This window comes from Strix aluco, chromosome 6 (genome assembly GCF_031877795.1).
Source record: "Strix aluco isolate bStrAlu1 chromosome 6, bStrAlu1.hap1, whole genome shotgun sequence".
Classification (NCBI taxonomy): domain Eukaryota; kingdom Metazoa; phylum Chordata; class Aves; order Strigiformes; family Strigidae; genus Strix; species Strix aluco.
In genome coordinates, this window is record NC_133936.1 from 15,565,049 (window position 1) to 15,571,942 (window position 6,894).

The following is a 6,894-nucleotide window of genomic DNA, read 5'->3' on the forward strand; positions in this document are numbered from 1 at the left end:
ATAGTTCTTTAGGTTTAAAGACTTACACTGGGAAAAATCCTGGGATCTTCTTTCTCTGAGCAGCTGAAGAAGGTGAAAGAAGAAACTGCTTGTCTGACCAGCAATCTTGCAAGATGATCTGACAGGGACACTGTCATGTTTAGCCCATCTCTGCTTACTGGAGCTCTTGTAACTATTCTGAGACATTCAGTGGGTCATGCTGGAAAAGAGAATCAAATCCCAAAGTGATGCCTCTTGGCGTGAGGAGATGGAAACCGCTGACAAGAACATGAATTAATTATTTTGATGGTCCTGTGCAAAAGCAGAAGTGTTTTAGAACAGTTTCTTGTGGTTGTTATTCATCAGTTTGTACTTCTGGAACCTTTAACAAGTTCTTATGCTGGATAAATCCTGGGTCCTCTGGGCACTACCATGTGTATGAAAGAATATGATAAACACTGCTGCTGCTACTATACTACATAATGCAAGAATAAATAAAGATAGCAATAAAGCCTGATGCATTTGTATCACACTATGCAGGCAATATCAATTGATCACATAAATAGTGTTTCACTCCTGAAATGCAGCCACCTCTAGGAAGGAACACAACAAGTGTTGTCACAGTGCAGAAGAATTTGAGACAGGAAAGGTAAAAGTACTAGCTACAACTGCCTCACTGCATAAATTTATACAGTTGTAATAAATTTATCCACTAGATTTTCTTGCTTAGAAAATTCAGGAGCATATCTGATTAAAAAAAAAAGTCAGTGCATGATTATCCCTCTTTTCCCAATCAATACAATCACCCCAGCAGGGTAGCTTATTCAAAACCACTCATCATATCTGTTTTGTGTGTAGAAAGACTCTTATCACCTCTCTGTGATTTCAGTGGTGAGTATTTTTCTAATGCTGCTTCCATTTCAGGCACTGAGCCGTGGATCAGGGTCACAGATGTGGCCAGAGAAAAACAAGCATAATCTACTATGTGTTTGTGAAACGGAAAACTTTGAAAGCTATTGTGCTCGAGGCTTACAGCCATAAATTGAGCCTTCCTAATAAATCACAGGCCTGTGTTTGCAAGCTGTGTATAACAGATCTTTGCCTATCAACTTTCACTGGGGTAACTCACTCCTGCTTTCTTCAAAAGACCCCATTTACATTTCTCAATCTAAACACTATATTTCTCTTTCCTTTTCTGCTGTCAGGGGATCTCTCCTTCTTCATTATCTTTCTTTCTTTCAGGGGCTCTGTGTTCATCTTTGTGTGGCAGACATACTTAGGTAAAAAGTATCCACTAGCAGGGCAAGGTAAGAATACATGTATACTGTTACTTAAACACACATCCAGTCCTACTGCCAAAACCAGATTTGACATTTCAAGCCTTGCTAAAATACTTTTTTCTGAACTCCTTTTTGCATAGTCAGAGTCCAGACATAGCTGGCGCTTTAGTAAGGGTCTTATGTTGTGGACAGCTGCCTGTAGCTTGGGCCTATTAATGCCTAATGTGAATCAAAAAACTGCTTTTCACTTCACAGCTTGACTATGATTCTGTAAGCATTCCCACTCTTCCTTATCTTTTGACATGGCTGAGAGCAAATCACTGAACAGCAAACTCAGTGCCTTCCTGCATAGCTGCAGTGGTTGCTGCAGGTGCAGTCAAGATAGTTTGAAGTCTTGAGCAACCTGATCTGAGCTCATAGCTGATCCCACTTTGAGCAGGAGGTTGGACTGGAGACCTCCTGAGGTCCCCTTCATCCCAGATGATCATCCCACAGTCCTGTGATCCTATCCTATGGTTGTAGGCTCCTACAGGTCTGCGCCAGCCACTGTGGCTTTACCACTGCAATACTCTCAGTCCAGGGTAGAGGAATGTAAAGAAAAATGAGACATAAAATACATATTTTTAGGATAGATTAGGTACACTCTAAAGCCTGCTCTGGGCTACTCAGGTTTTGCTAGTAGGGCCCCTAAGTCTTGCAAGGACTTTGAAGAGAGGAGAGGAACAATGCAGTTACTTGAGCTGCTATGATTTTTTTGCCTTGCTACATTTTGGGCCATCTCACTCGGTTCTCCAAGCTTGAAGGCAGATCTATAAGAAGTAACTAGAGAACTACTAGTATCTGAGTGATATAGCCAGCATGCTCACCCCAAAGTCAACCTTAGGGAAATGGCAAACTGAAATTTAATACAGATTGTCTCTTGTCTCAGTTTCCTAAGAAGCAATTTCCCTATTATTCACTTAACCCCCCAACAGTCTGAAATTTCATTGGCTCAATGTCTTACAATCACAAGATGTTCTGAAGGACTGTGGTGTCCAGGTCATCTGATGGTGGCCTAGCCATGCTTTGCTAATTCCAACTCAAAAGCCAGGACTGCTCATAAATATATTACATGTTTATCAGCAAGGCAAGTTTTGCTTTCTTGTTTTTTCTGTGGCACACATTTTATGGTTGAATTCTGTGGAAAATTCCTGTTTTAATGTAATCAAGTAGCTCAAAAATATTCTCTGTGGTCGCCTCTGAGCTATGATATCCTTATTGTTGCTGAAGTTATTTGCAAACAATGCTTCACCGTATTTCATTATTGGATTTGCCTGTGGCTGTCTCTAGGATGAACCGAAAATAACAGCCACCTTACCTCTAGAGAGTGGCTTAGCCAACCTGAAATCTAAATCCAAGCCAGTAAGATCAGATCGAGTATCATTCTAGTCATATCATTGATTGTTTTCTCTGGCAAAAGCAATTCAACACCACAGGTATTGACTAACTAATTAGGGAGGACAAAGAGATACAAGAAGCGATTAAATTTTTTTTCTAAATTTAAAACATAATTCCGTAAAGTATCTTTTTATATACACTCAACACTGAATGGGCATTTATCGATGGTTTGAAAAATCCCTCTTTCAAATGTTCATGTTAATGAACGTAAGGTTAAAATTAATTGTCAGTAGAGCAGCACTGCAGTTCTTCGCATGCAGTCTGTGGTCTGGACAAATCTTCATTTTAAAGTATGCCTTTTCTATCAGAGTGGCAGCCAGATACCTTAGTGATCACATGGAACTACACCAAGAATAATAATGACTATTTGTTTTTTATTATGAATTTAATATTGTTGAAATGCTTAGCTGACAACTACATTTCCAACTCCACATGCAGTGAAATCCATTTTCATCAGCCTCTGCTTTGGGAGATCTATGCACTGTAATACCATCTATTAGAATCTATGTGCTGTATCATTGCACATTATGGATAAACTTACAGATTTTCACCTAATGTTTGGGGGGTCGTAAAGAAAGAATAGAAATACAGAAAATGCTATAAACTCTTTAGCTCCTTTATGCACTTCATTTACAAAAAAATCATAAAATGGATAGTAAAATATTTACTAGTACTTTGCAGTTCTCAAAAGGCAAAAATTGAATTGTATAGTGTCTCACTTTTGCAGAAAGACAGCTTGAGTCCCAGGAAGGCCGCCACTGAAAGAAATGGACTTTTTAACCAGTGTGCTGTGAGGACTCATACAAATCTCCTACCTGTCCCTGCATCACTGGAATTGGGACTTTTGGTATTTACTGTAACTACAGAGAAGTCAAACAAATGTGGGGTTATTTTTGTCAGCTCAGGTGATAGTGTATGTTTTGATAGCTGCAAATTATCTAATTGAAGTAATATAAGAAAAAGTAAACAGAAAGTTTCAGCTAAGCTATTTGATTTTATATTGTAGCAGACAGCTCACCTGTAGATGCACGCTTATTGCAGCTCGGCTTTTAATTCTGTGTGTTTATCACAAAGTATATGTTTTACTAGGAAAGGCTTTGATTCAGTAAAGCTCTTGAACCTTATCAGAGTGACATATTTAAGTGAGGTGTGTGTTTCAAGTTCCAAATCGGAAACATCTCCCAACCTTGTAGTTCCAGAAAAGGAAAGAATCTAATGGATTTGGATCATATTATAATGTAACATGCTGGGAACGTAACATCACAGTCATCAGTCTGGAAAACACTATTTCACAGACCTTAGAGTTTTCATCTTTCAGATCTGCCTTTTTCTAATTTCACCTCTACCTTACATGAACCAGTCTGTCCAGTCTAAGCTGTTTTCATTTCAGCTGGTTGAAAAGCAACTCCTGCCTTGATTGTACCATCCACAATAACAATGCAGGGATAATCCGCTTTCCAGTGCAAATCATAATCTGAACATAGTTAACTCATGCAATCTGTGTGGATTTTATGGATTTTTTCATCCATTTGATGACACTTGAAGATGACTCAATACAGACTTAAGCACATCCCATTGTTCTACTGTTTTACAAATTGTTTTCTGCATCTCTAGGCAGAAAATCCTTTCTATTGGTGTTTCAGAGGGCTTAAAAATTCTGTGCATTTCATACCATCATCTTTCACATGTATTATATTTTCTCTATTATCTGTTTGCTACTAGGTAATATGTTCTTTAGGAAATGTAAATATATACATCCTGACATTTCACGCCTGGGATAATAGTCCAGCATTCTAATTCTGGAATCCAACTCCTTATTGATAAAAGTATAGAAAACCACAACCAAAAATTAAGTTGAAATGCAAATATACAACTTGGAATTGCCTGCAGAATACAAAATAGAGAAGGGTTTTACTAATTTAATCTTTAATAAGACTTTATCTGGCAAACAAGTTTGTTCACTGAGACAGAAAATCCATCATTAATTGCACCTCCTTCCCATTGTGTATTGGGCTAATTTTTGTACTAATTTTTGAATAACCATCACTAATCTAGTTAACTTGAGCACTTAGTCATAATGAATGAATACATCCTTGTAAGAAAAGAGAAGCAATATCCCTTTTTACCAATAGAGGGTTCTGTTCACCAAGGGGTTTCCCTGTTACAGTGCCCATTGTTGGCACTTCCATTTCCAGTGTGCCACCGATGGATCCCCAGGAATCTAGCTGTGACTGCCCATCTGTTCGTGAGTGAGGTAGCAACTCTGTCGTGGTGGGAGCGGTGGGGATAATGACATAGTCTGGCCACAGTCTGATTCCTTCTGACTGGGAGGTCACCTCTACTAGCCGAACAAATGCTGGAAAGGATGGAGAGTCCTAAATCCTCTTCCCTTTGTGGGAACTGGGCACCTAAATCAGGTGAGGATATAAGGCTCAAAAGACACCCCTGCACCTGCACAGCTAAACATTTCCTTTAAAAACTGCATCCACAGGAAGAACTTTAAACACCTGAGTGCAATCCAGTCTAAAGGAAATGCATTTTCTGTCACTCATGTTCAGACTGTGACACTGCAAAGAAGGAAATCAAGCCTTATTGAGCACAGGAGAGGCTGTCAGAGGGATGCTCACTTCAGAGAGTGAGATTTGGTTCTAGTTCTGGCTCACCACACCAAGCACAAGACATGCTTTTCTCATTTAAGAGCCAGGACCCAAGGTTGGCCTTTTCTTACCTACTGCCAGTCAGGAAACCAGCAGTGCTGAAGTGTCATCTGCAAAGTCATAGTCTCGGTGCAGCTCCTTTTGCTGAACATTGAGTTTTCAACTCCCCTGGACATGGTCAGGTTTTAGTCACCTCTTTGGAATATATATATTTATTTACATGGCATCTAAATCTCCTCTGACTTTCTTATATTGCCAATTTGTTTTGGGCTTTGTTGATAGACACTCGGAGGTCAGTTATAATTTTTACATATAATAGATAATTATATATAAATATTTGTCCATAAAGAAAATTACCATTCCTGTAAGACATGAATATGCAAGTGCTTAGAGTGTAATCAGCAAAGATTAACTTTTTTATTTTTTGTTATTACTCTTGCAGTTCTGCAATCATGCACGTGAGCTCATAGAAACTCTGCTATTCTGTAATTACAAATAATAAAACCATGTTGTAGCTGGCAACTGTGGAGTGGTCACAATAGAGTTAGCAAAATAACTCACAAGAGTTTATTAGTCTTTTATGAATTAGAAGGTGGAAAGCAAAATGGGATGAAGAGATTTCATAGCTACTTTGGCTAATTGATAGGAACTCTGTTGAAATTCTTTGAGTACATGGCATCATGCCAAATAAATATATACATCCACCTGTGCAAGCACAGATACCTCAAAGCTGAGACGTTAACTGTGGTTCTTCAACTAAATCTTCTCCTTCCACACACTGACTGTTCTAGATAAGAATTCAAGAGAAGCCTGAAGTAAGACTATGCATTGGTTGTAATTTACCCATAGCAACAGCAGGTTTTTCAGTTTTTGTGTTTGTTACATATTTTAATTCCACTGACATAAGAAGGTTTTCCATTGATTCCATTGGAGCTATAGTTTTTAGCCATGTTTAGCTATATATGTTGAATATTGCCAGATCTAGATAATGGACTTGGGCAGATGATTTACTTCAAAAGGGTGTTTGAACTAAGCTGGCTGAGTTTGTACTGAAGCAGATGAAAAGTGCTCATAAGACCTGTTCTCTTATTTCAGCTCTGCATGGTGTGTTTTGGTTTGAGACGTGGTAATGGGCAGCAGCAGCAGGACAGGGGATAAAGGATAACACCTGTGTTGTTACAGATATCTTGTATGACCTTCTCCCAAAGAGTGTTGCAGGAACAGTTAGCAAACCATGAAAGCCAAAGCTGAAACCCTCCTGCTGCAGTTGCCTATCGGTGATTTGTCTGGGTCTTTCAGTTCTTCCGTGTGTCCAGCAATGTCTAACATGGCAGAAACTCTGGCAAAAATGGGCATAGAAATATATGTAGTTCTACTTTGTATTGATGCAAATGAGAGATTAGGTTCAGGCAACTACAGAAGTATATCCTATTTGGAAACAGGATCAGTGATGTTTTATGTTTCACTGCATATAGAAACAGGTTATTTACTTGTAAATGACTTTCTTATTTTCAACCTGTTAAGATATCCAAAGTTTATGA